Here is a 27,906-nt window from a genome sequence, read left to right as displayed (position 1 = left end):
AAGCACATATTAGAGGGATTTACAACACTAAAAGTTGTTTCCCATGAAATGATGAACCTCTGGCAAGACTGATCAAAAGAATGAAAGAAGATACTATAAGACAATATCAACAATGAAAAAGTAGACAGCTCATATCCTATAGACATTAAAAAGATAAGATGATATTGAAACTTTATGTCACAAATATGAAAATTTATAAGAAGTAGACAAATTCCCAGAAAAATAAAACTCACCAAAACTAATGTTAAATGACTTAGAAAACCTGAACAATCCTTTAACGATTAAAGGAATTGAATCAGTCATTTAAAACCTTACATAAAAAACTAGGCTTAAATGGCATTTCTGACAAGTTCTCCTAAACATTTTAAGAAGAAATAAAATGAATAGAAAGCAGTAAAAGTCTTCAACTCATTTTACAAAGTTAGCTTAAACCCAGATATATAAAAGGACAGCATGGGAAAATTAAAGGGCAATCTTACTAATGAACAGAGATGCAAATAACCTAAAGAAAACACCAACCAACCAAATCCAGCGGAAATACAGAAATTATATCAGGATCAAGTTGGGCATACCAGAGGAATGCAAAATTGGTTTTACATTTGGAATTCAATTAATGTAATTTTGAACATGAATAGATAAAAGAAAAAATAAGGCAATCATTTCAATAAATGCTGAAAAACATAATAAAATTATACATTTATACATTTTTTCTAAAATGTTAGTAAACTCTTAGATCAGGAATAAGATAAGAATGTCCACTGTAACAACTTATTCAACAGTATTCAGGACGCCCCAGCCAGTGCAGGAAGAGCAATATAAAGAAATAAAGTGTATACGGAATGAAAAGGAGGAAGCAAACTGCCAATATTTACAGATGGTATGGCTATACATAGAGAATATCCAAAATGATTTAAGGTAAAATTGGAAATAATCAGAGTTGAGTAAAATCATTATCATAAGCTAAATGAAAACTTTTAAAGCATGTTTTTAAAGAATCTAGAAATAAATCTAATAAGAAAGATATACAGGACCTGTTATGGAGAAAAGTATGATATTATTAAGATAAAAACATCTTAAGTAAATGGAGAGAAAATTGTCACGTTTACTGATTGGAAGACAACATTGTAAACTGCCAATTGTTCCCCAATTGAAATACAGATTCAACAGAATTCTAATCAAAATCCCAACAAGATTTGTGGAACCGTCAAGCAGATCTAAAACGTCTATGGAATTGCAAAAGGCCAAGAAGATTCAAGATATTTTGGGAGAATAACAAGGTGGGAGAATTTGCTCTACTTGATCTCAAAATGTGGCATTATAATGCTTAGTAATTAAGACTGAAGGCTATGGACACCAGGACAAACGGACAGTAGAACATAATGGAGAGCCTAGAACCAGGTCCATACACAAATGGATGCTTGATTTATGACAAAGGTGTCATGGCAGAATATAGGAAAAAACAGTGCCTTCCAATAAATGTGTGCTTCTGTGTACCTGGATATGGGTATCTTGAAAGTCCACAGCAGCATTGCTCACAAAAGTCTTACAGCGTGAACAACCTAAATGTCCATCAATAGTAGAATGCATAAAACACTGGCAGGTATATTCACACAACAGAATACTACATAGCAATGAAAAGAGGTTAACTACAGCCACACAAAGGAATATGGCTGAATCCTAAACACAGAACAGTGAGTGAAAGAAGCAAATGTAGCAGCATATAAACTGTATGAAACACACACACACACATATATATATAGTTCAAGAACAGAAATAATCTTATTTTGCTGTAATAATTAAAACTACTATTTGCTGAGTACCTCCTATGTAGTATTTTACATGCATTAATTCGTTTAATGATTACAAGAACCCCATCAAGAAGGTATTATTACCACCCTTATTTTACTTTTGAGGAAACTGAGAAACAGCAAGGTTTAAGTAACTTGCCCAAGAGACCACATACTTAGCAAGTGACAAAGGCAGGATTCACAATCAGGCAGTCTGACTTTAGAGTCCACGCATCATTTAAAAAAAAGAAAAAAAAAAGAAAAAAAGAAGCTTGAGTTAAAGAGGGAAGGTTCCTAAGTTCTGCTCAAGGCCATGAGCTACTTTATGGAAGATAAAGAGATTGCAGCTAAGTAAGTATAAATCATATTTAAAGGGAGGGTGCCGTAAAACAAATCCATCTTCCTGCCTCTTGTGGAGTCCCCATACTCTAGAAGCACCTAGGGGGATCTTCAAAATACACAACCTCTATCTCCATCCTCCCAGATGATACATGTTAATGTGGCTTAAATGAATTATCTATGATTAATAAGTTTGTCAATAAAAGCTTTAATCCTTGCATACACAAATCAGTCTCTATTGATTAATTCAGTTTTATTTTCTCTTAATTCAGGGCTCTGCTTGTGATACTATTGTTTTTTTTAACTTTTTTTAATTTTATCGTATAACATATACACAGAGCAAAGGAAAAAAAAACAATAGTTTTCAAAGCACTCTTCAACAAGTAGTTATATGACAGATGTCAGAGTTTGTCATGGGCTACCACATCATCCTCTCAGATTTTGCCTTCTAATTGCTCCAGAAAATAGGAGGCTAGAACACTTAAATTTTTTTTAATCATCACAATTGACATTTTTTCTTTCTTTTTTTGTGAAAAATAACATATATACAGAAAAGCAATATGTTTAAAAGCACAGCAACACAATTAGTTGTAGAACATATTTCAGAGTTTGACATGGGTTACAATTCCAAAATTTTAGGTTTTCACTTCTAGCTGCTCTGAGATACTGGAAACTAAAAGAGATATGAATATAGTGATTCAGCATTCATACACATTTGTTAATCCTATCATCTCTGTATAACTCCACCCTCACTTTGATCGTTCTATCCCTCTCTTTAGGCTTGTTTGGGCTATGGCCATTCTAACTTTTTCCTGTTGGAAGGGTCTGTCATTAACATGGGGTAGGGAGATGGAACTATCTGATATTCTTGAATGGCTGGACCCTCTGGGTTTCAGGATTTATCTGGTCCAGGGACCCTTGGGATACTATTTTGATACCTCTAAAAATATCTGATAACCACAAGTTTTTCCCAATACTTTTGAGCTCTCTTTATGCCCCTGCCAGGGATGTTCTTTCTCTTCTTTTCCACCTGTCTGACTCCTATACTGATACTAATGCTCTTCATCAACTACCTACAAGCCTAGTTGACTCACCTTCCAACTATTTCCCCCACTGAACTCTTTGGGGCTCTATGAATCTATGCCTCTCTATGGTTATTTAGATCTATACTAGCAGTTATTATTTATTTCATAAGTAGCCACCTGTCTGGTATGTACAGTTCAACTATAAACAACTTGAGGGTATAATCAAGTCTTTTATCTCCAGCATAATATCCCACATCTTGATGAAGGAAAACCTACTACATATTTTTGGGAGAAGGGGAATTCAGTTTCATTCAGTAAACATTTATTGGGCATCCACTATGTGTAGAGGATAGAAAGACCAGCTACATGAAGATTCCATTTTCTAATAGCTTACATTACAGAATAGGAGATAAGGAAAAAAGATATAAAAAAAAACTATTAGATTAAAGACAGCACATTCTAGAATTTCAATGGAAGGAAACTGTACATTTTAGGGATTCAGAAAGTCTTCATTGAATAGGTGGGTCCAGAAGAGCAGGTGGGGAGAGGAAGAAGAGGGCAAGAGAGGATGAGAATGAAGGAAAGAATGAGATAAGTGAGAGAGTAGGGAGGGGCAGGAACTATATGGTAGTTAAGAGGAGAGAAGCATCTCAAGGCATTTCTTATGACAAGCAAACAATAAGGAATATTTGAGGTTGCTATTGTTTAAGCTAAACTCGCCTTTTCCTTATACTGTAAACAGGATACAATAAAATCCTTTCAGTATGAACTTAGACAAGGACCAGAGAAGTACTGCTTAGATAGGACTGTTAACTATGATACGCAAATATATGGAAACCTTCACCTTTTCAATGGGGAAAGAGAGCATGCAATAAAATACGAACTTAATTGTTTAATCAAATAATTCTGATATATTGTTAAAGACCTTAAAATAACTGAGCTTATCCCCTTGTGCCTGTCTACCAGTTATATTTTTGTGTGTGTGAACTGCCTATTCCTGTCCTTGCCCATTTGTGTATGAAGCTTAACTTTTCCTTTCATTAAGTGAGCTCTTTAAATATGTTCAATAGAATGTAACACTCCGCATGTCAATATTGAAACAAATTTTCTATTTTTTACAACTTTTATTAAATCTATTGATATTTTCCTTTCCTAATTCTAGTCCTTTAAGCTTTAAAAAGCTCTCCAAAGATCCATTAAACAATTCTCTTTTCTGCTAGTTTTCCTATGATTTTATTTGTTTACATAAACTGGTCTGTGGTCAAATTGACTTCTCAATTGTTAACTGGGTTTTTCAACAATATTTAAAAGTCCTTCTTTTCCCTATTATATTTATTGCTGAAAGGACTTCTATTGAAGAAGGTTTCATGTTGCCTGGCTGGCAAGCTATGTTTCCTGTCCTGTATCTTTCTAATTGAATTTGCTGCCAAGTGTGTGTGGCTATGAGACTTTTGTGAATCTGAATGATCAGTAGTGCCTGAAAAGAAGTTTGTAGATTAGGTATTATCTGTAGGGGATTTCTCATAGTTGGCTGAGAAATGAATGTACCAAGAAGGCCTTCAATGAAGATAAATAGATGCAGGAAGGTAGAGAACCAAAGGAAGGGAAAGGTCATTGAGAGGGAAAGAATAAATTAAACAAATTATTCTACCTTACAATATTGTCTGGGACTAGGAAGGTACAGATTCAAAATTGTCTTGGCACACATGCTACAGGTGGCCTCCCTAAATTTAGGCTTACCTACCATCATGCCATACCCCAGAAAAGTCAAGTTCTTTAATTCTCATTCAATATTAACAGGGGGGAGGTTTTGATTGTGTCCAGGGAGATGTGACCAACAACTATGGGCGGTAACTTTCTTTCTTTTCTTTCTTTTCCTTCTCTCCTTCCCTCCTTCCCTCCTTCCTTCCTTCTTTTTCTTTCTTTCTTTCATATTATCAAACCAAAACAACATACAAGCATGAACATTCTTAACATACAAACATTCCATGTATGGTGTACAATCAATGGCTCACAATATTATCACATAGAAGTATATTCATCACCATGATCATTTTTTAGAACATCTGCATCACTCCAGAAAAAGAAATAAAAAGAAAAAACTCACGCATACCATACACCCCTTACCTCTCCCTCTCATTGACCACTAGTATTTTGTGGGTCGTAACTTTTGATTAGATGGTTTCCATGGAGATGTGTCTCTACCCATTCAAGGTGGGGTTGCTTACTGGAGTCTTTTAAGAGGAAACCGTTTTGGAAAAAGCTTTAGAGCCCATGCAGTCTGAAACCTTTGAAGATGAAGAAGGAAAATGCCCCTGGGGGAGCTTCTTGAAACAAGAAGCCAGGAGAGAAAGCTAGCAGACTTTGCCATGTGCCCTTTCACGTGAGAGAAACCCTGAACTTCACTGGCCTTTCTTGAGTGAAGGTAACCTCTTGTTGCTATCTTAATTTGGACATTTGCATGGTCTTAGAACTGTAAACTTGCGACTTAATAAATTCTCCTTTTGAAAAGCCATTACGTTTCCAGTATATCGTATTCCAGTGGCTTGCAATCTAAAACACCTATGTTTGTGGGGCCTGGGGAAAGTACACAAACGGAAGTCCCCAGTACCATATGCCCAAATACTTAAAAGTTATACATCAAACTTACATACTGTCAAATATGTTCTAACCTTCTACCTTGACAAATATATCTTCATAAGGTCCTGCAAGGCCAGGTTCTATTAAGAATTCTTGGGTTCCTCATAGTTCTTCACCAGAACTTGCCAACTTGGACATCTGGCTCTTGGTCTGCCCTCTTCCTTTCCCCCTATCTCCAGCTCCATCCTGTGCAACTCAAGAGACATTGTATGCAGACATGTGAGCAGACAAACTCTGTCCTTTTTCCTCATCTCAATCCTTCCTAGGCTATGGTTGATACCCAAGGTATAAAAGGTGCCAGTCTAACCACATATTTTATAACTATTTAACAAGACCACTGACTTACTATTTTAGAGTGGTGTCTTCTGCCATTCCTCCTCTACTCATTCTTGGTACTTAATCCTGGGTCAGTTAAGGTTTTTAGTTACAAGCAACAGAAATCAACTCTGGCTGATTGAAGTAGAAAATAAGTTTATTAATAGGGCACTGGATTGCTTACAGACAGGTAGGGAGGCCTGTAAAATCAAGTCTGGTGCTAAACAGAAACAAAATCCTAAACTGATCTGATGGAGGCACTAGTGCTATTGTTGAATACCAGTTACTGGAGCTTGCACAACTGACCCTGCTAACACTGGATGCCATCCCAAGTGCTATTACTATAATTACCCCAGTAATCTTCCCTGCTGCCACCTGAGAGAGTTCCATATGATCCTTGTTTGTTGAGTAACTAGCTATTACATTATGGAGTAGATGTGTCTGACTCATGAAACCTATGTCATATGTCATATCTCCTAGCTGCTGAGGACAGCAAATATTTGGCATTTTTAGCTTTTGTAATAGAAGTTTGGCTTTGTCCTCCAATGAGACTCAAGATGGGGAATTCTCAAATACTGAAAGAGAGCTTGAATATTGGACAGACAAAAACAATGAGTGTCCTACAAATGGGGTTCTAGACTTAATTCTACCTGTAACTGGTTGGGGGACCTTTACAGTGCCATTTAACCTTTCTGGGTTGACAATGCCTACTCAATAAAATGATGGGGCTGGGTTTACTAATCTTTAAGGTATCTTTTGATATCTCATAGAATTCTTGTATTTTTGAAAAAAGACTGGCTTGTCTTCTGCTACTTCTAAAACTGAAATGTTGTCTAAGATACTGTTTATCAAGTTTTAGAAACTGATCATTGTTCCAATGCCCATCTAGATATCAAAAGTTGATTTGTCACCATTTTCAGGGTCCTATAATTTACCAACCTTTCTTTTTTCTCCAGACATTTCTCCTGTCCAGCTGCTTAAGGGACCATGACCTCCTGACCACTAATCAATTTTGTATGTCCATGGTGCCTTCTAGTGGATGAAGAAACACCAGCTACAAGGGATAACAAATGATCCTAAACTAGGAGCAGCAGACCTCTGGATTAGTTGTTTGTTAACTATGGTTTTCTGAAATTCCCAGAAAAGAAAGGAAGGCAGATGAGAGTAACAACTCCTACTTTGTTCTACTCTACAGGAACTTCATCGTTAGCCCTCAGTGTCCTCAGTAATCCTCACAGCTAAATATCCACCTCCCCACTCCCCAAAACACATACTCTTTCCCTTTCAGTTAAGGCTCAAAAGGAAAAAAAAAGAGAGGGAAAGGCCTTCAGATTTAAATTATGATGCACCACACCACAGAATTATAGAACTGGAAGTTTAATTAAAAGACCTACTTTGGGTCAGTAACTAACTAATGACAGATGGGACAGAAACCTCAGTCTCTTGATTCTCAGCCTACTGTACAACTCCATGCTTCCTGCTCACCTTTTTGAAGGAGGTGGCTATATTTTTCCCTTGCCCTAGTGTGGATTTAGGGGGGTTATTGCGAGTGTTGTGACATCCTACTTCTTTTTATTCTTTAAATGCAATTTTATTAAGATATATTCACATACCATATAATCATTCAAAGGATACAATCAATGGCTCACACTATCATCATATAGTTGTGCATTCATCACAATTTTTTAACATTTCCACTATTCCAAAACATAAAAAGAATAAAAATAAAAATAAAAAAGAACACTCAAAACATTCCACCCCTTTTGCCCCTCTATTATTTATTTATTTTAGTTTTTATTTTCTTACTTATCTGTCCATACACTGGATAAAGGGAGTGTCAGTCACTAGGTTTTCACAATCACATGGTCACACTGTAAAAGCTATATCATTATACAATCATTTTCAAGAATCAAGGCTACTGGAATACAGTGCAACAGGTTCAGGTATTTCCTTCTAGATGCTCTAACACACTAAAAACTAAAAAGGGATATCTATATAATGCATAAAAATAATCTCCAGAATGATCTCTTGACTCTATGTGAATTCTCTCAGCCACTAAAACTTTATTTTGTTTAATTTCTCTTTCCTCTTTTGGTTAAGAAGAAGGCTTTCTCAATCCCACAATGCCAGGGTAAGGCTCATCCCCGGGAGTAATGTCCCATGTTGCCAGGTAGATTTACACCCCTGAGAGTCATGTCCCACATAGGGAGGAGGGTAGTGTTTATCTACAGAATTGGCTTAAAGAGAGAGGCCACATCTGAGCAACAAAAGAGGTTCTCTGAGGGTGACTCTTAGGCATAACTATAAACAGGCTTTAGGTTCTCCTTTGCAGGATTAAGTTTCTTAAGGGCAAGCCCTAAGATTGAGCTCAGCTTATTAAATTTGTAGTCCCCAATGCTTACGAGAATATCAGGAATTCCCCAGGTAGGGAAGTTTAATATTTCCACACTTTTCCCCAGTCCCTCTATGGGACTTTTCTAATACTTCTTAATTTTCTGTCCAAATTATTCTGGAATGTGTCAGGACATCACACTAATCTGTTCAAACCAACAAGATGTCACACAATATTCAAGGTTCCACGTGATTATGGTGTTCGAATAAACTGACCATACAGGTTAAATTAGATAGTGAAAATTAGCTATAAATTAGCTATAGAAAACATAAATTTTACTCCAAATAAACATCTCTTCCTTTGGTCTCACACAGAAGCTGAAGTTTTAAAACACAGTCAAGATCATCCTTTATACACTCTGTAGTCTGATTTATCGTAATCATAGCCAGATAAGCTTCATCCATATCTCTAATTAAAATCTGATCTATTTTTCTGCTTTTTAAACAGTTGCTGTATAGGGTAATGCTGACTTTCATAGCTGCAGAACTCTAGTTCGGAGTTCAGGTGTCACACAGATACCTGAAGTTCCAGGGAATGACTACATTATACATAAAGCACTCCACATGTCAGAAGTAGCAGTTACAATTCAGGAATAGATGTTGACACTCTACTTCTTAAAGGGGTTTTTAAAAAAAAAAACAGACAAACCTCACAACTGATGAGACTCCCATCTTTGTTTTCTTTCCCCACTGACCAGAAAAGACAGACAGGGTTTCATGGTGCAAGGGTGGGAAGTAAGTTTCCAAGCCTACTATAGTTCCTATTCTTAAAATGAGGTCAACAGAGTTTAACTAGGACCCTGATCACTTAATGGCCCAGATATGCTTGTATATGGCAAAGGGTTCCAAAGGCCCAGGTCCTTTCTCCCCAAATCTCCTAATTTTATTAATTCCAAAGACACAATTGTTGTGCAAATACCTTATATCCAATTCTTATCTACTGGATGTATTCGTGAAGCTAGTTTAAACATTTTTTTTTAAGCTTCTTAGACCTATTATCTAGTCCTGCTTACTTTTGCAGGTGGGAGCAAGGATCGAACTTCAGCTACTTCAAACCAAATCAATCATAGTCCTTATATTAGGTAACTTTCTATCTTGCCTAAGTTCTTATAATTCTGGTGTGGGTGATTAACTTTGATTCTTCCCAAATCTCCAGCTCTTCTTTCCACCTCTTCTCTCTGGGATTTGCATCTCAAAGGCATCTCTCCTCATTCAGAGGTGAGTTCATTAATGCAACTCCTGACAGCATTAATTGTAAAGCTCCTGGCCACAGGAGGGGGAGCACCCTTTCATATAATGTAGATACAAAAACTGCAAATGGTCCTTCTAGCCTCTTGTGGAATATCTGTTAAGGATTCAGGGTCATTCTTGGATGGTTCTACTTCTGGTAAGTCCTCTGTTTATCAGTCTTGCAGAACATCTAAAGAACTGTAAATAATCATGCTAGCCTCAAATGTGGTCTTGCAGATGAGGAAGGTGGGCTAATTTGGAAAATGATCATATTTTAAGCACAACAGGGATTAAAAAATAATTACACAGTTAATTATTGGTTTTCTGTTTTCATTTTGCTGCTTCTTACTTCTAGACACTGTTGATGCTTATAAACCTACATATTTATATACATATATATATACATTTACACATAAACAAAAAACAGAGGTATAAGCATAGGTATTTTCCCAAGATTAAATTGCTCCCACTTAGCAAGAAAAATGGAACCATTATTGTGTTCTCACAAGATGATCCCATATGTCTATGAATTATTTCCAAATTTTAAGCATTGCAAAGAAAAAATAGGAGTCTTTGGATGTTCAAATAACATCATGGCCAATTTGTAAACAGCAACAAAACTCTTTACATGGACAAATAAAAGTCAGCAGTTAACTAGACAGATCCTCTCAGTATCACAGTCATGTAACAGATACTTAAATTTAATATCCTCATAGACGATTTTCATGGTAGTCACTCATCTGGGATAAGATACTGAAGGTTCCTGTTATATGCAGATACACTAATACCTAATAGCAAAGATGTACCGAACACTTAACTACAAGCCAAGTGTCATTTTAAGAGCTTTACATGTAATAACATTTGATCTTCATAACAGCCTCAAGAGACAGGTACTATTTTGCAGATGAGGAAATTGAGGCTTAAGAGAAATATTATATAACTTGTCCAAGGTCATATGGTTAGAAAGTAGCAGAGATAGGATTTGAATATAGGAAATCTAACTCCAGGATCCTGAGGTCTTCAGCACAAGGGTCTATGATAAACAGAGTTTATGATGATCACAATAACAATGATGGTAAGACTACCTACTGTTTTGATTATCAGAATACTTTGACACCTCATTTCATTCTCACAAATTGGTAGGGTAGAAACTGAGATGCCAAGAGGTGGAATGGGTCCTGTCCTAATGGTAATGACTCCCAAACTCTACCTTTAGCCCAAATTCTTCTCCTAGGGGACCGACTCATATAGGCAGCTATGTATTGGACAAATGTAGGTAGCTGTGTATTAGATAAACACAGGTATCTATTTCACAATCAACTCAAAGGATCCAAAGTTAATTAGTAATTATCTTCCTCAAACACTTCTGCCTGAGGGCGTAGTCGTCCTTAAATTTGGGAAGGTTTCTGGTTATTGTCTCTTTAAGTAAGACCTCTCCTCTTCATCATTCCCTCTATGGTCTACTTTTAGAATTCCTGTTTATATATGTTGGATTTTCTCAATCTGGTCTCCATGACTCTCAGCTTCTGTTTCATATTCAGTATCTCTATCTAACCATGCTTTATTCTGTAGCAGTTCTTCAATATTGTCTTTCAACTAACTTTTTCTCTTTGGCCGTATTGATTCCAAAGACAGACAGACACACATATACATACACACTTAAAGATTTTTTATTGGTCTCTACACATTTACCTGTTGGCTTTATTGTCTCTTATCTGTGGCTGTTACTTCTTCCCTTCATCTTCTTGAAGACTCTAAAGTCTTTTTTAGATTTTTCTATTATGGCCTTTTCTTTATAAACAAAGTTCTTATTTCAGGATGTTAGTTTTAACTTGTATATGCCTTAAGATTTCAATTTGAACACTAATCTTAAGTGGGGATTTCTTGCTTTTGTTTTTCTTGTGTTCCTCTGAGCTATCCCTTCATATCTGATGGCTTTTCTCAGCTACTATTTTAGACTAAGGACTTCTACTGCATGTCCTAATTTAATGCAGTAAACCTGCGATTAGTTTCCTTCCCTGTATGGGCAGAGAGTCCCTATTACAATGCAGAAGTTAAACTCCAAATCACACCTCGAACAGATTTTTTTTATTGACTTTAGTTTCAATCCTTTACTACATCTTTCATACTGAGTCCAGAGGGCTCTTTTACACTATTAGCTTGGTAGGATTATTTCCATGTGCTCTACCACTTAGAGGACAAAATTTAGATTGAGCAAACGTCACCTCCTTAGAAAAGGCTTCTGTGAACATCCTATTGAACTAGCATCTTCATTACACTCTATTCCATATCTGGCACTTTTTCTTCATAGCATTTACTGCTACTTGCTGTTATTACTACATACTTATCTGTTAGCTTCTCTACTCTACTAAAGTTTCATGTTGGTATGGACTTTGAGTTGCTCACTATAAAATCCCCAGCACCTAGAACAGAGACTGGCACACAAAAGGTATGGTGGTTTGGAATTATGTACACTAGAAAGACATGTTTTTATCCATTTCTGTGGGTATGAGCCCATTGTAAATAGGACCTTTTGATGAGGCTACTTCAGTTAAGGTGTGGCCCAAATGAATCAGGGTGTGTTTTAATCCTATTACTCAAGGCCTTACAGAAAGCCACAGAGAGAAAATCATGGTGAGCAGTCAGAAGCTGGAAATAAATGGAACCCAGAAGAGAAAGGAGAAGATGATGCTGTGGACTTTGATACATGATGGAAAGGCCAAGGAATTCCAAAGTTTGCTGGCCAGCCAGAAGATACTAACCCCAGGAGGAAGCAAATCTTCTAGCTTCTGATTATGTGAGCCTATGAATCCCTATTGTTAAATCATTGAATGATATTTGTTTTAGCAGCTGGGAAACTATAACAGTAGTCACACAATAAATATTTGTTCAATGAATGAATTAAAATCCTTAACATGGTACCAAAGGTCCTAGGCATATCAGAGCAATTAAGGCGAGGGCACTAGAGTCAAATTGCCTAAATAAGAATCCTGGCTCTGACACATCAACTGTGTAATCTTGGACAAGTCACATCCTTGTAAGCCTCAGTGTTCTCATCTTTAAAATGAGCATAATAACCTCAGTGAGCTGTTGAGAGGTATTAAGAGACAATATATATAAACTTACAACATGCAGTTATATACATTACCAAAGGTTAGTTTTATTACTACATGTCTGAACTTATCTCCAGTCATTCTCTCATCTTGCATCTTGTGCCAAAGTAACAGTCCACCACTATTAGTAGTCCCCAACCACATAAACTGGTTCACATTTCTGGGCCATTTCATATGCTTTTCACCCTGCCTGGAATGCCATCTTACTTTCCAACTCATATAGTCAATTTACCTTCCATATCATATTAAACTCTAGAGCCCCAAGCATGGAAAGAGCAGTAGTCTTTCATTTGCCCCTGGTTAGACATAGGCATGCAACCTCCAGATGGGTCCCTGTACCAGATAAATCCTGAAATGCAGAGGGGTCAGCCACTTCAGAATATAAAGTATTCCATCCCCCTATCCCATATTAGCGACAGCCCCTTCCAACATGAAAAAGCTAAAATGGGCATAGAAAGTTAGAATGGGCATAGTCCAAATCCCCTAGAGTGGGAGAAAGCTACGTGGGACATGACATCCAGGGATGAAAGTCTCCCTGGCAGCATGGGAGATGATGAACCCCAGTGATGAGCCTGGCCCTGGCACCATGGGATCAACCATGCTATCCTGACCAAAAGGGGGAAAAGAAGTAAGAAATGTAACAAATAAGGTATCAGTGACTGAGAAAGTTCAAATAGAGTCGAGAGGCTACACTGGAGGTCACTCTCACGTATGCTTCAGTTAGACATTGCTACGTATTATAACTTGCCAAACCCCAATTAAAACCATTTTTTTGCAATCCTAAAGAATACCTAGGGCATTATACAAGATTCTACAAAGGTTTCATGCACTAGAGTAACTGCAAAACTGACAACCTCCAGATGGGTCCCTGGACCAGATAAGTCCTGAAATGCAGAGGGGCCAGCCATTCCAGAACATCAACTAGTTCCATGCTATCAACAGCCCCTTCCAACATGAAAAAGTTAGAATGTGAACAGCCCAAATACCCCTAATGAGTGGGAGAAAGATCAAAGGTGATGGTGGAGTTATACAGAGAAGGTTGGGTTTAACAAATGAGTATGATTGCTGAATCATTATACTGATATTTCTTTTAGTCTCCAGTACCTTAGAGCAGCTAGAAATGAAAACCTAAAATTGTGGAATTGTAACTCATACCAAACTCTGAAATCTGTTCTACAATTAATTGTTGCAATGTACTTTGAAACTTATTGTTTTTATGAATATGTGTTATTTAAAGAGAAGGAGGAGTATAACAGAGAAGACAGGATTTAACAAATGTGTATGACTGCTGAATCATTACACTGAAATTTCTGTTGGTTTCCAGTGTCTTAGAGCAGCTGAAGAAAAATGAAAAATCATGGAACTATAACTCATACCAAACTTTAGATGTGTTCCAAAACTGCTTGTTAAAATGTACTTGGAAATTTATTGCTTTTTGGTATATATGCTGTATTTCATAATTTAAAAAGTTAAAATAAAAGAGTGGGAGAAAGATCAAAGGTGATGGTGGAGTTATACAGAGAAGGCAGGGTTTAACAAACGAGTATGATTGCTGAATCATTATATTGATATTTCCTTTAGCCTCCAGTATCTTAGAGCAGCTAGAAGTAAAAACCTAAAATTGTGGAATTGTAACCTATACCAAACTCTGAAATCTGGTCTAAAACAAATTGTTGTGATGTGCTTTGAAATTTTTTTAAAAAAAAGATCATGTGGCAATTTAGGAAATATTTTCATGTGCTAGATAAAAAAAGGATACAAAGTTGTGTGTACATTTAATTTTAACCACATTAAAGTAGATCTGTTTAAGAAAAACAATTAAAAATTAAAGACATTTTTTAAAAAAGAACATCGTTGCCCCCACAAGATTGGATCAGGATTAAAAGAACATGGCTTTTTCTGGGGTACATAACAGTTTCAAAGCAGCATAGCCGTGATGTCTCCTAAGTCTCTTCTGGTCTGTGAGCTTCTGTCTGTCTTTGTTTTACATGACCTTGATAGTTTTAGTCAGGTATTTGGTAGAATGGCCCTCAGTTTGGGTTTGTCTAATGTTTCCCTCATGACTATATTTGCAGTATGGTTTTTTAGGAAGAATACTACAGAGGTAAAGTGCCCTACTCATCATATCATATCATGGAGTACATGATAACATGACTTTATCATGTATGATATTAACTCAATCACTTGCTTAAGGTAGAATCTGCCAGGTTTCTCCACTGTCAAGTTACTATTTTTCTCTTTCCATAATTGTGTTCTTTGAAAGTGAGTCAAGTCTGGTGGGGGTGTGGCTGTGTGTGTGTGTGTGTGTGCTTTTTTTGATCCCCCAGAGTGGGAAGTATCTATATATGTCAGTATGGATTCATATATATTTATTTTATATTTTGCATTATAACCCTATATGATGTTATTTATTTTATTGCTCAAATTGTTCTAGTTTTGGCCACTGAGAGCTCTTTAAAGTTGGCTCCTGTGTCCCTTTGACATGCCCGCATCCTTTTGTTCTTTGAGCACTTCCCTACTCTCAGGCACTATAAGATACTCCAGACTCATTCTGTATTTTCTCTGTCCCAGCCCTAGAAGTGATCACTTCTCCAAGGAGCCCTGGCTCCTTCTACTGGAGAATGATATTTAGAAATCAAGAGACCTGGGTGTAGGTATGCTTGTTTTTACTGGGGTGTAACTGTTTCTAGGCTTTCTCAAAGAACAGAGCTAGGAAATAAATGTAGGTACACTAACCTATGTATGCACATGTATCGATAATTATTTCTGTAGCTATCTATATTAAACTAAATATGAACTCATATCGATAACTCTAACTCTAATCTAGTTCCATGAGGTTCATTCTAGCCTTCCCTCTTGCTTTTTTATAAGCTCTTTCTCTGACAGATTCTTAAACTTCAGCATATGTTAAAAAATCAATGAAAAAATCTAATACTATGATCAAAATCAAAACAGGCAAATTTGGGAAAATACTTGCAAATACATGAAAAAGGCTAATATCCCTAGTAAAAAAATAATTCTTAAAAAATGGCAAACTAAATAAAGTAAATGGATGAAAATGAAATAGGTAAGCATGTTTTAAAAATACTTTATCACACTAGTAACAAAATAAATACAAATTAAAATAAGATATTATTTTAACTTGCCAAAATATAAACTTGAATACTCACATCTACCACTGGTTTCTATATAAATTTATACAATCTTCATGGTGTATAATATGACACTATGTAAAAGGAAATTTTACTTATATTGCTAGACTGCTGCTTCTGATAATGGCAGACTAGAAGATGTCTCCCACTGAAGACAACTAAAAAAGCTAGGGAAAAAAAACTTCTTGAGAGCATTAAAGCACAAACAAATTCTTGGGAATTACTAGACTGAGATCTGGGAGAGGGTGGGAACTCAGAGAATAAGGCCAAAAAACAGAGTCCCTTTTGCTCTGGGGACATTTGCCTATACAGAAGACATCTCTATGGGAAAACAAGTCAGAATTCAGAGGAATCTGATAAATTCCTCTCTGAGACTGGGCTAGGACCCTAAAGAGCTAGGGATGAACTGGAAGTAATTAGCACCTTCACAGACTTGCAAATTTATATATGTTGGCCCTGAAAATATAGATCTTAAACTTTGATTAAGACAGTGTGAAACTGCTAGTGCCTGAAGGTGCCTAGCAGAAGCAAATTAAAATCCTCTCTGGAGGAAGATGCTTCACCCTAGATCAACATTTTTACTTTAAATATTTTTCCAAATATATACCCACACATAGTCAAAATGAATCAGTTACATGTAGGGATGAGACATCTTGGTCAAGAACCAATAAAAATAACAGACAATAAAAACAAACCCACAGGGACTTTATATATTGAGATTAGACCACAAGGATTATTAAATAATAAAGCTTATTATGTCCCAGAAGATAAAATTTGAGTTTGATTTTTTTGCAAGAAAATGAAAATGAAAATTAATACAGCAGATTTTAAAAAGGAAATATAAATGATAAAGCTGAAAAATATAATAATTGAAATTTAAAATTTCAATGGATACATTTAACAACAGATTAGACAGAGCTGAAGAGAAAATTAGAAACCTAGAAGAGAAGACAGAAGAAATAATAACGGAAGAAGCACAAGGAAAGAAAAACATGCAAAACACAGAAAAGAAGGTAAGAGACATAAGAATACCATGAGGTCTAACCTACACTTAATTGGAGTGACAAAGGTGATGAGAAAGTGGCAGAGGCAATATTTGAAGAGACAATAGCTAAGAATTTTCCATAACTATGAACAATATCAGTACATCATTTCAAGAAACTTAAAGAACCTAAGGCAGGGGTGGGCCACAGTGGCTCAGCAGGTAGAGTTCTCGCCTGCCATGCTGAAGACCCAGGTTTGACTCCTGGTGCCTGTACACGTAAAAAAGAAACAAAGGCAGAATTGTAAAAAAAAAAAAAGAACAACAAAAAAACACATCACAGAGATTTCTCATAGGAAATTGTGGAAGCAAGAAGGCAGAGGGATGACATATTTAAAATGCTGAAAACAAAAAATTTGCCAACCAAGAATTCTATGTCCAGAAAAACTGTCTTTTAAAACTGAGGGAGGGATTAAGACATTCCAGATAAACAAAAGCTGCAGGAGTTTGTTACCACTAGACCAGCCCTATAAGAAATGCTAAAGGGAGTTCTGCAGGTCAAAAACATGACAAATAGACAACGTTCAAAGCTGCAAGAAGAAATAAATATCTGGTGAGAGCAATGACATATAGGTAAATATAAATGTCAGTACTATTGTATTTTTGGTTTGTAACTCTACTTTTTACTCCCTTTAGGATCTAAAAGGCAAATGCATATAATGTAATGAGAAATCAGTGGTTTGGGACTCAAAATGTATAAATATGAAATTGATGACAAGAATTATATCACAGTGGGGGGGACAGAGTGGTAGAGGAACCTAGTTTGTGCATAAAATTGATGTGATGTTAGTATGAAAGCAAAAGAAATTGTTATAGATTAAGGATGTTAAACTTAAGCCCTCTGATTACTACTATTGGAGAGCATGCAAGCTCAGAGAGACAGAAATTAGAATACAGGTTGTGGGGAGGGGGCAGGGGAACAGGGAGTTAGTGCATAATGGATGTAGTGTCTCTGTTTGAGTTGGTAAAGTTCGTGATGGAAGGTGGTGAGGGTATCACAATATTGTGAATGTGATTAATGCTTGGGAGTGGTTAAGGTGGGAAAAGTTTATATTGTATATACATTCCCACAGTTAAAAAAAAAAGAAAGGGGGGGCAGGTATGTTGGAGTTCTTTGTATAGGGCTTGTATTATTTTTGTAACTCTCCTGTAAGTTTGAATGTATTTCAAAATAAAAAGTAAATAAAACAACCCCAAAGTTTTTGAGTGAGTGTAGAAATTAACTACCTTATTAAAACATGTTTATGGAAATTGCAGAGAAAAGCATACTGTAAGACATGCCTGAAGAAGAATGAAGTGGAAGGAACTGCTCGACCAGTTATATTTACTATAAAGCTACAGTAAATAAGACAACATGCTCTTGGCAAAATGATAGGAAGACATTTTGCCAATAGCATAGAATAGAACCTTGAAAACAATCACACATATATGGATCCTTGATTTATAGCAAAAGTAGTACTGCTGAGGAGTCTTTTCAGTAACTGTGTTGGGACTATTGAATGTCTATATGGAATTGAACTGCTTCCTCATAACATACTGCAAACCAATTCCAGACAGATGATAAAATACAGAGGAATATCTTCATGATCTCAGAGTAGGTAAATATATTCTAAATGAGACGCAAAAACACTAACTGTAAAAGAAAAGATTGATTAATTGGAATATATTAAAATTATAAACTTCTGTTAATCAAGATACCATTAAAAGAAGGAAGGGACAGATTACTAAGTGGCAATCAAGAAAAACTCACCAACTGGCAAAAATGTAAAATTCTGACAATGTCAAATATTAGCAAGAATATACAGCATAGGTAATAATTTATCATGAGAATAAAAGGGGGTAGCACTGCTAAAACTTACACCAAGGATTAAAAATAGGTTTAAATGGGATAGTCCCAGGAAAACCAAGACTTATGATCACCCTAGAGAGTCATACACCATCGGTGGAGGGTCAACTTACACACACATTATTTAGAAAACAGGTTAGAATTATCTAGGAAAACTGAAGTACATATTTTAAAACCTATCAATTCTATTCCTAGCTCTATACCATATATGAACACATACTTATGTGCACCAGGATACATGTACAAGAATGTTTACAATAGAGGGAAAGAATAGCTAAATCTGGAAACCCAAATGCTCATTAACGTTTAAATGAATGATTTTGAATGATTCTGAATGAAGGAATAGCTATACAAAACAACTTGGATGATTTTCACAGACCAAAAAAAAGTACATACTTGTTTGAAACTGTTATGTACCCCAGAAAAGCCATGTGCTTTCACAATCCTGATATAATCTTGTGGGGCCAGAACTATTGTTTAGTTTAGGGTGGAAACTCTGATTGGATTGTTTCCATGGAGATGTAATCCACTCTGTTGTAGGTATGACCTTCTGACTAGATGCAGATGTGATTCTGCTCATGTGCCTTGATAAGTTTATTGAGTCCTTTAAAAGGGAAAACATTTTGGAGAGAACCCAGGGCCAACATAAGCACAGACATTTGGATTTGCTTGGAGTACTGACAGAGATGCTTGGATAGCCAATACAGAGAAAGCTGAGGCACAGACATTTGGAAATGGAGAAGCCCCAGGAGATGCCAGAAGCTGGGAGAGCCAACAGAAATTAGACAGGAACCAGAGCCCAGCAGACATGGCCATGTGCCTTACCATGAGATGCTAAGCAGACCAGAACCTGGAGAGAGCCAGGGAAGCTAAAAGAAGAAATCCAGAGTTTCCCCAGAGATACTAAGAAAGGACCAGCAGATGCCAGCCAGAGGTCTTCCTATGTGACAGAGGAAACCTGGCTGCCATTCGGCCTTTCTTCAGAGCCAAGGTATTTGTCTCTGGATGCCTTAGTTTGGACATTTTTATGGCCCTAGAACTGTAAGCTTGTAACTTAATAAATCCCTTTTATAAAAGCTGTTCCATTTCTGTGCATACTGCATTTCAGCAGCATTAGCAAACTAAAACAAAGAGAGAACATTGAATTATATTATTTAGGGATACCTATGTGGATGGTGTGTGTGTGTGTGTGTGTGTGTGTGTATACATACATACACATGCATATATAAAAGCATGCAAGTGACTACTATAAAGTCCAGATTAAAATTATTTCTGGAGAAAGTTAAGGGGTTGTGATCAAAAAGGGGAATTCAGAGGCTGTTGGCAGTGTTCTATTTCTTGACAACAGTTGTTCATTTACAGTAATTCCTTAAACTGTATATGCATTTTTTCTACATGTGATATATTCCATAAAAAGGTTAAATCTATGTGTGATGTATGTTTATGTGCATTCATATACTCCTTTACCCAGTAATTCTATTTCTAGAAGCTTATTCTGAGTAAAATAAAGTAATCAGAGGTGTGAGCAAGTAATTTTGTACAAGAATATTAATCACAACACTATTTCTATTAAGGAAAATTAAGAAATAATGTAAATGTCTAACTACAGAGAAATCATTAAATTAAATATGGCACCTACATGCTTTATAGACATTTTAATGCAGTCATTAAAATACTGTATCCAAGAAATATTTAATGACATAAAAAATCCTTAAAATTATTATGTGAAAAGAATCAAGGAGCAAAATTACATGCATAAAATGATTTCAACTTAGCGTGACTGTGAAGAGTTCAAATAGGAAGAAATGTTCTAAAATGTTCACTAACTTTTCAAATTATACTTTTTGTCGTTATAATTTCCCATAAGCTCCAAACTTGTACAAGGAATATGTACTATAAAGCTTGTTTACACTAAAAACTATTTGTAATTTCTATTTAAATGAAAACCTAACGTCTATTAAGTAACAGAAAATTAACTGAATTTTCTTCACATTTGGTGTGTTTATAAATTTATTCAAAATTATTTTAGTGGCCTGAACATCAGTTTTCATATACATAAAATTACTGGAGTGACAACTTCAAATGCATCTCTAAGATAATAAGCATCAGAATGTAATTAATTTTCTAATGCAGCATTCAAAGCTTAAAATCTATTCTGTACTTTAATGTCTCAATCCAGGATTTATTTCATATAAAAATCTGACCAACTAAAATTTTTTAAATAGAAGTCAAATGGTAAGTAAGTTACAGTTAAAGGCTAAAAAAAACCCAAACGCTGTAATCATCTTTACAGGCAATTATGTTTTATTTGCACATCTAGCAGCTTATCAACTCAAATCGTTTTTCTATTTATCTCTATTTTAGTTTTTGCAGAATAGGGTTAACATGGCAGGTTTAAACTACTGTCTTTTGAAAGGCCTGCTTACAACCTTGGCCCTTGGCTGATGTCTGGGAACTTGGATTATAGCAGGCTTTCCACCCAACTAACTAAAAAGAGTAGCTTAAATTGTGCAAATAATACGATTTATGCTGTACACTTGCTTTCTTTCTGGGAATATAGAATTTGATCTGTGCTAGACAGAGGGTGCCTGAATGGCCACTGAAAACCTTTGATGTAGAGTCTCCAAGGAGCTACCCTAGTTGGCAACATTTCAAATGTGTTGTCACAACTCGCTGGTGGGGAGATTAAGCATGTCCTGTGTGACTTTACTGGGAGAGGACCTGTTTTAGTTTGCTATGGCTGCCAGAATGCAACACATTCTGGATTGGCTTTTAATAAAAGGGGATTTATTTAGTTAAAAACATAGTTCTTCAGAAGAAAAGCAGCTAACTTTCATCTGAGGTTCTCTCTTACACGGGAAGGCACAGGGTGATCTCTGCTGGTCTTCTCTCCAGGCTTCTGGGTTCTAACATCTTTCCCCAGGATGATTCCTTTCTGCATCTCCAAAGGCCTGGGCTGAGCTGCTAGTGCTGAGATGAGGTATGCCAGGCTCTCTCATTCACACATGCAGCCAATTAAATCAAACATCATTCACTGCAGCAGACACTCCCCCTAGCTGACTGCAGATGTAATCAGCGACAGATGAGTTTCACATGCCATTGGCTCATGTCCACAGCAAGAGAACTAGGCACCTTCACCTGGCCAAGTTGACACTTGAACCTAACTACCACAGGCCCCTTGGAAACTTGTACCTGGTTTCTCCTAGAATTCTGCCCATGTGCCTTTTCCCTTTGCTAATGTTGCTTTATATCCTTTAGCTACAATAGATCATAGCTATGAGGACTATAATGCTGAGTCCTCTTAGTGAATCATTAAATCTGGGGATGGTCTCAGGGAACCTCTAAATTATAGTTCTTAAAACTAAAATGCAATTAAACATTTTTTTTTCTTTTTGGCATAGGCAGGCTCTGGGAATCGAACCCCGGTCTCTGGCATGGCAGGCCAGAGTTCTGCCACTGAGCTACCTTTGCATTGCCCACAGCTAAACATTTTGAAACAGTGGTTAAACTAGCCAAGAAAAAGGTTTAAGTAATTTTTAGAAGTTTTAATGATACAGAAAATTTCTCCAACTATTATTTATCAAAGTCTACATAGGCACCCAGCTGGTTGCTTTCATATATGACATCTTATTGATCGAGTTTCTTATGCGTACTAAGACCAAACAATATTTTCTAACAATTTTCTCCTGTCTGGCACAAAAAGACAATCAATTAATGCTGAATGAATGAGTAGTAATTGATTTCACCACACTTAAAAACAAAAGTCAAAATAATTAAGACTAGCTATAAAAATATGTATAGCTCTTCAAATCAGTTAAAATCCTAGGGTCCAAGTTTGATATGAGACAAACACAGTTTCCCTTAAGTGGCAAGTTTGTTGGTAAGTATTAATCAGTCCCACACTGTGGTAGTTAGGTTCAGGTATCAATGTGGCCAGGGGAAGGAGCCCAGTTCTACTGCTGTGGACATGAGCCAATGGCATGTGAAGCTCATCTGTCGCTGATTACATCTGCAGTCGGCTAGGAGGTGTGCCTGCTATAATGAATGATGTTTGATTTAACTGGCTGGTGCTTAAATGAGAGAGCTCAGTGTAGCACAGCCCAGGCAGCTCAGCATATCTCATCTCAGCACTCCTCAGCCCAGGCCTTTGGAGATACAGAAAGGAATCACCCTGGGGAAAGTTGTTGTAACCCAGAGGCCTGGAGAGAAGGCCAGCAGAGATCTCCCTGTGCCTTCCCATGTAAGAAAGAACCTCAGTTGAAAGTTAGCTGCCTTTCCTCTGAAGAACTATATGTTAACTAAATAAATCCCCTTTTACTGAAAGCCAATCCATCTCTGATGTGTTGCATTCCAGCAGCTAGCAAACTAGAACATACACTTAGTATGAATTCCACAAACACTCGCTTTCCCAGGAATAAACAGTAGAGTAAGAGTTTCAGTCGATTATCTCCTTTGTGAGCTTCAAAAACACAAACTGCTAATATTATTTTAAAAAAGCAACTACAATTCTCATGTCAGATGTGTTTTAAATCCATATTTAATTACTGTAAAAGTCTCCCTGTGGTATATGTAGTCATTCTATAATAAGGTAATTAAAATTCTTTGGTCAGCCAATTTAGGATTTACAGCTTAACTCAAGTACTAGACACTATTAAAGACAAACGCAAATGTGCTACTTAGAAATAAACATTTAATTTTGGAGGAGTGACATAACACAGCCCTGTCTTCAAAACTGAACCTACATTTTAAAAAATGTTTCAGCAAACTGCTGCAGGCAGATCCAAATTTAACTCTAATTCCAAAGCAATGGATACAGCAGAAAAACATGCAGATTTCTCACAAACTACTGTGCATGCTGGGAGGAAATGACAATGCAATGGCTAAACAGTATTACCTCCTTAAGGGTCAATCATCCTTTGATCTCCAGCTTTAGAACTCCATATCTGTTGAAAGTGAATGTCTAGGGGTGCGGCTTGCGAGTTTGTATATTTAAAGTTCTATGAAGGATTTTCCAATGCCAAGTTTTGAACTCTCCTGCTCTAATCTTTTCCAGCTCTAAACTTCTGGTTCTATGAGCCTCTGTACTTATGCTTTAAACCTATAAACCATTTGTAATTCAGTGGACATTAATTAAGGACTTTCTAATATAACCAGCAACATGCTTGGGCTACATAATTTCATGACTTCAGTTTAGAAAAAAATAAAGGAGAACTGGTTGTAAATGCTCTGAAAGACAGAGACATCATATTAAGAAACTCACTGGTAACTTAAATACTTTGTTTTGCCTAATTTTTCTCCACCAAAATTAACAGAGCTGTTTCCAAGCAGCCAATAAACAAAGTTAACTGACATTATTCCATTTGTTTTTCCTCTCCTTGTCTATTCAGTATTGGTTTCGTGGCAGAATACAGTGAAATGGATCCAGATAACTCATAACCTGAACAATCAGCTCCTGAATACTGGGGGTAATCACATCTATTGCTAGAAACATGGAACTTATTCTGGAGTGGTTTAGTCTATATTGCAGTTATATAAGCAATCACTTACCTAGCCAGCAGGTGGAGACACACACAAACTAGCTGACAAGTGTACTGGCTTTGCTGTGAATTTCCACAGGACCTTAAATCTTACAGTAATTGATTTTTAAAAAAAATTATTATTTTTTTTAACTGAGAAGAACAGGGAGAATACAAAAACCTGGGCAAGGAGAATTGTTAAAGTGAATTTACAAAGCATAATGATATAAAAGAACAATTTTATAGTTCCATTTTATATTTCTGGTCCTTTCCAGAAATGAGCTAGGTTATTTTAACTATGAATTTATAATCTATTTCCAAATTTCTAGAGATAAAGCAATTATAAATTTAGAAACCTGTCATTTAAAATTCATGTTCAGTCAGGGAAAACTGAACATCAACTGTATATTCACACATTATTAAGAAGTAATGTCCAATTTCGTTATGATAATAGTATTATGGTCATGTTAAAAATAAGTCCTTATCTGTTAGAAATACAAAAATAAATATTTATACATAAATGCTGCTTTAGAAAACTTCATGATAGGATAAATAGAAACAAGAATGGCAAAATGTTAACAGTTGAAGCTCAGTGAAAATCCCATATAGATTGCTTTCAACCTGGAACTAATACTAACCTGTTAACTATTCTGGAAACAATGCCTTATACTTGTATGGCACTTCATCATTTACAATACGAATTCACATATTGTTTCTCATCTAGTTCTCATAACCTTATAAAGACTTTAAAGGTAAGAAAACTGGGGCTCAGCGAAGTTAAAGGACTAGGCCAAAGTCACATAATTTGTACAAGTGACAGAGGTGGGATTCTAACTCAGGTTTTATAGCACCAAAGACCATCTTCTCTCTACTATACTGCTGTTAGACCCCTTTGAAAAAAATACCAAACATGGTAAAATTTGGACAAATTTTCAAATTTTGCTTCCTGTGTACAATACTTTATAGTATGCAATAAACCTGTTTTTCATTTCACAGTTAATAAAAATATGGACAAAACATATTTCTTGAAAAAAGAAAAGAGATTTTAAAAAAAGAATTATTACATTATAAAATTGAAGAGGATGTTAGAGGCCTTTTAGTCCCCTTGGACAGATCCAGCTCAACTTGTGCTTTTCCAGAGAAGAACAGCATACTCTGTGAGACAGCTCTCTTCATTTATGGATTAAGTTTAATCATGTGAAGTGAAATTGGCTTCCCTATCCCTACCACTTGCTGATTCTAGTTACAGCCTCTGACGCTACACTGAATAAGCATAATCCTTCTTCCACTTGATTGTCTTTCATTTAACTGAAGATATCCATTTTGTTCTATATATGGGTTTCTGCTTTGGGGACTCTTAGCAGAATAAGACCAACAGATTCATGGATAATTAAAGCAGTTAGTCTTTAATAGCTCTTCTATGCCAGTGGTCTTCAAACTGGAATTTGGGTAGCTCTGAGAGTACCCAAAAATCCTTTCAGGGGATACTTGAACAATGATATTTTTAAGGCAATCAATTTTCATACTTCAATTTCCATAATTTGGTCTGTCTGAAAACAAGTCTGTGGGTTTCTTTACCTATCTCCACTCATATAATTTCCTTTCTCAAAAGAGAAAGACTAAACCACTCACCCATCTGAAAAGCCTGACTGGCTTCAAAGAAACAACTGGAGAATGCACTGCTCCAGATAGAGGGACCTTCAAGAGCAAACAAAGGGAGCTTCAGAAAGAAAGGGTGGGAGATACCACCTTATTTCCTCTGGATAACATATTCATAGCAAAACTTTATCTATTTTAGAATTAGAAAGCAATAGTAAGATGATTGTCACAGGGATGTCTACTAAAAGTAAAATTTATTTTGAAAAATGAAGTCAAAAGTTTTTTTCGAACAGAACATATTTGATTTGGTTGACTGGTTTTTGACAATGAGACTGAATGAGATAAATGTGCAGCTCTACAGTTTTGAAGAAAATATATTTAAGCAATGTATACAATATACAAAACACTGAAAATTATTGTCTCACAATAAAATTTTTTATGTATCAACTTAAAAAAGTGAGATGGTACTTTTTTTCTTTTTAATTTTTTAGCAGGTTTATCAACAAAAATTTTGAAGGCCATGACTCAATGACAGAATTTCCAGCCTTTCCTCCACTCTGGCTCTCCCTTTCTGGAAACATTCGTGTCCTGCTTACTATAATACTCCAGAGAGGATGAGAAGTATATAATACAATGGAAATGGGGCTTTGTTCTGAATACTACTTCCTTCTAATTAAAGTAATCTAAGATTCAGTTCAGGACTTTTTAAGCAGTTGTGCACAACCAACCAAAACTTTTACATCTTTTTCACATAAGCAGTCTCAGCTAAATTCACACTAATCTTGTACTTATTTTTATTTTTGAACCTGAATGAAGTAGTTTACATTAACTGGTCTTAAATTTCATCTTCTTTGTTTCAGCTTCTTTGCTGCAAACTTCTAAAATATTTTTGAATTTTGATCTAGATATCCAACATATTAGCTAGCCTTTTGTGGGGGGACAGCTTTTGAAATGGCTCTCAGTGATTGTCACCTCCTGGTATTAACGCTCTTGTATAATCCCCATCCCTTGTATGTGGCCTGGATTTAGTGACTTGTTTATCACAAATAGAATATGGCAAAATGATGGTGTGTGACTTTAGAGATTAGGTTACAAGACTGCGACTTCCATCTTGCTCACATTCTCTTGCCCTAATGCTTGCTTGTTCTAACGTTCTATGGAGAGGTCCATGGGACAAGGAGCCAGGCCTTGGGACAAGGAACCAGGCAGGACAAGGAACAGCTCATGAGGAACTGAGGCCTTCAGTTCAATAGCCCACAAGGAACTGAAGCCCACCAACAACCATATGAGTGAGTATGGAAGTGAATCCACCCCCATTTGAGTCTTAAAATGTCTTCAGACCTGGGGGTGCGAGGGTAGTTCAGTGGTAGAATTCTCGCCTGCCATGAGGGAGACCTGGTTGACCCGGTTTGATTCCCGGCCCATGCACTTCCCCAAAAACAAACCAACAAAAACAAACAAAAATTCAACAAATGGTGCTGTGATAACAGAATACTCACATGGAAAAAGAATGAAATGTGACCCCAGCCATACAGCATACAAAAAAAAAAAAAAAAAGGTCAGCCCTTTGCTTACACCTTGTTTGCAACCTTGTACGACCTAGACCCAGAGAATATGGGCTAAGCTGGACCTATATTCTTGATGCACAAAGATTGTGATAATAAATTTGTTTCGAGTCATTAAAGTTGGTGTAATTTGTTATGAAGCAATAGATAACAATACACTCTCTGGCCTTGGTATCTTTTGAAAATTTAGTAAACAAAATTAAAATTTTGGACAGAGTAAGCTCAAAAATAAAACCCTGTGGAATGTCGTCCCATAAAGCTTTATATAATCACTGTGGACACAATCATTCAACTAGCTATGAAACTATCTAGTTGTACTATCTTTAGCTAATATTTTTCCACCTTA

The 27,906-nt window shown here is 36.2% G+C and overlaps 1 protein-coding gene across 8 annotated transcripts in view; it reads right to left on the bottom strand.

The window, feature by feature from the left end:
• The window catches only part of CASK (calcium/calmodulin dependent serine protein kinase), a 533,324-nt gene that overhangs the window by 259,899 nt on the left and 245,519 nt on the right, over positions 1 to 27,906 (bottom strand). The gene's annotated exons all lie outside the window — the stretch shown is intronic.

Source organism: Tamandua tetradactyla, chromosome X, assembly GCF_023851605.1.
Source record: "Tamandua tetradactyla isolate mTamTet1 chromosome X, mTamTet1.pri, whole genome shotgun sequence".
Classification (NCBI taxonomy): domain Eukaryota; kingdom Metazoa; phylum Chordata; class Mammalia; order Pilosa; family Myrmecophagidae; genus Tamandua; species Tamandua tetradactyla.
The sequence above is the reverse complement of the archived record's forward strand: the minus strand, read 5'-3'. Positions and strand labels throughout refer to the sequence as shown.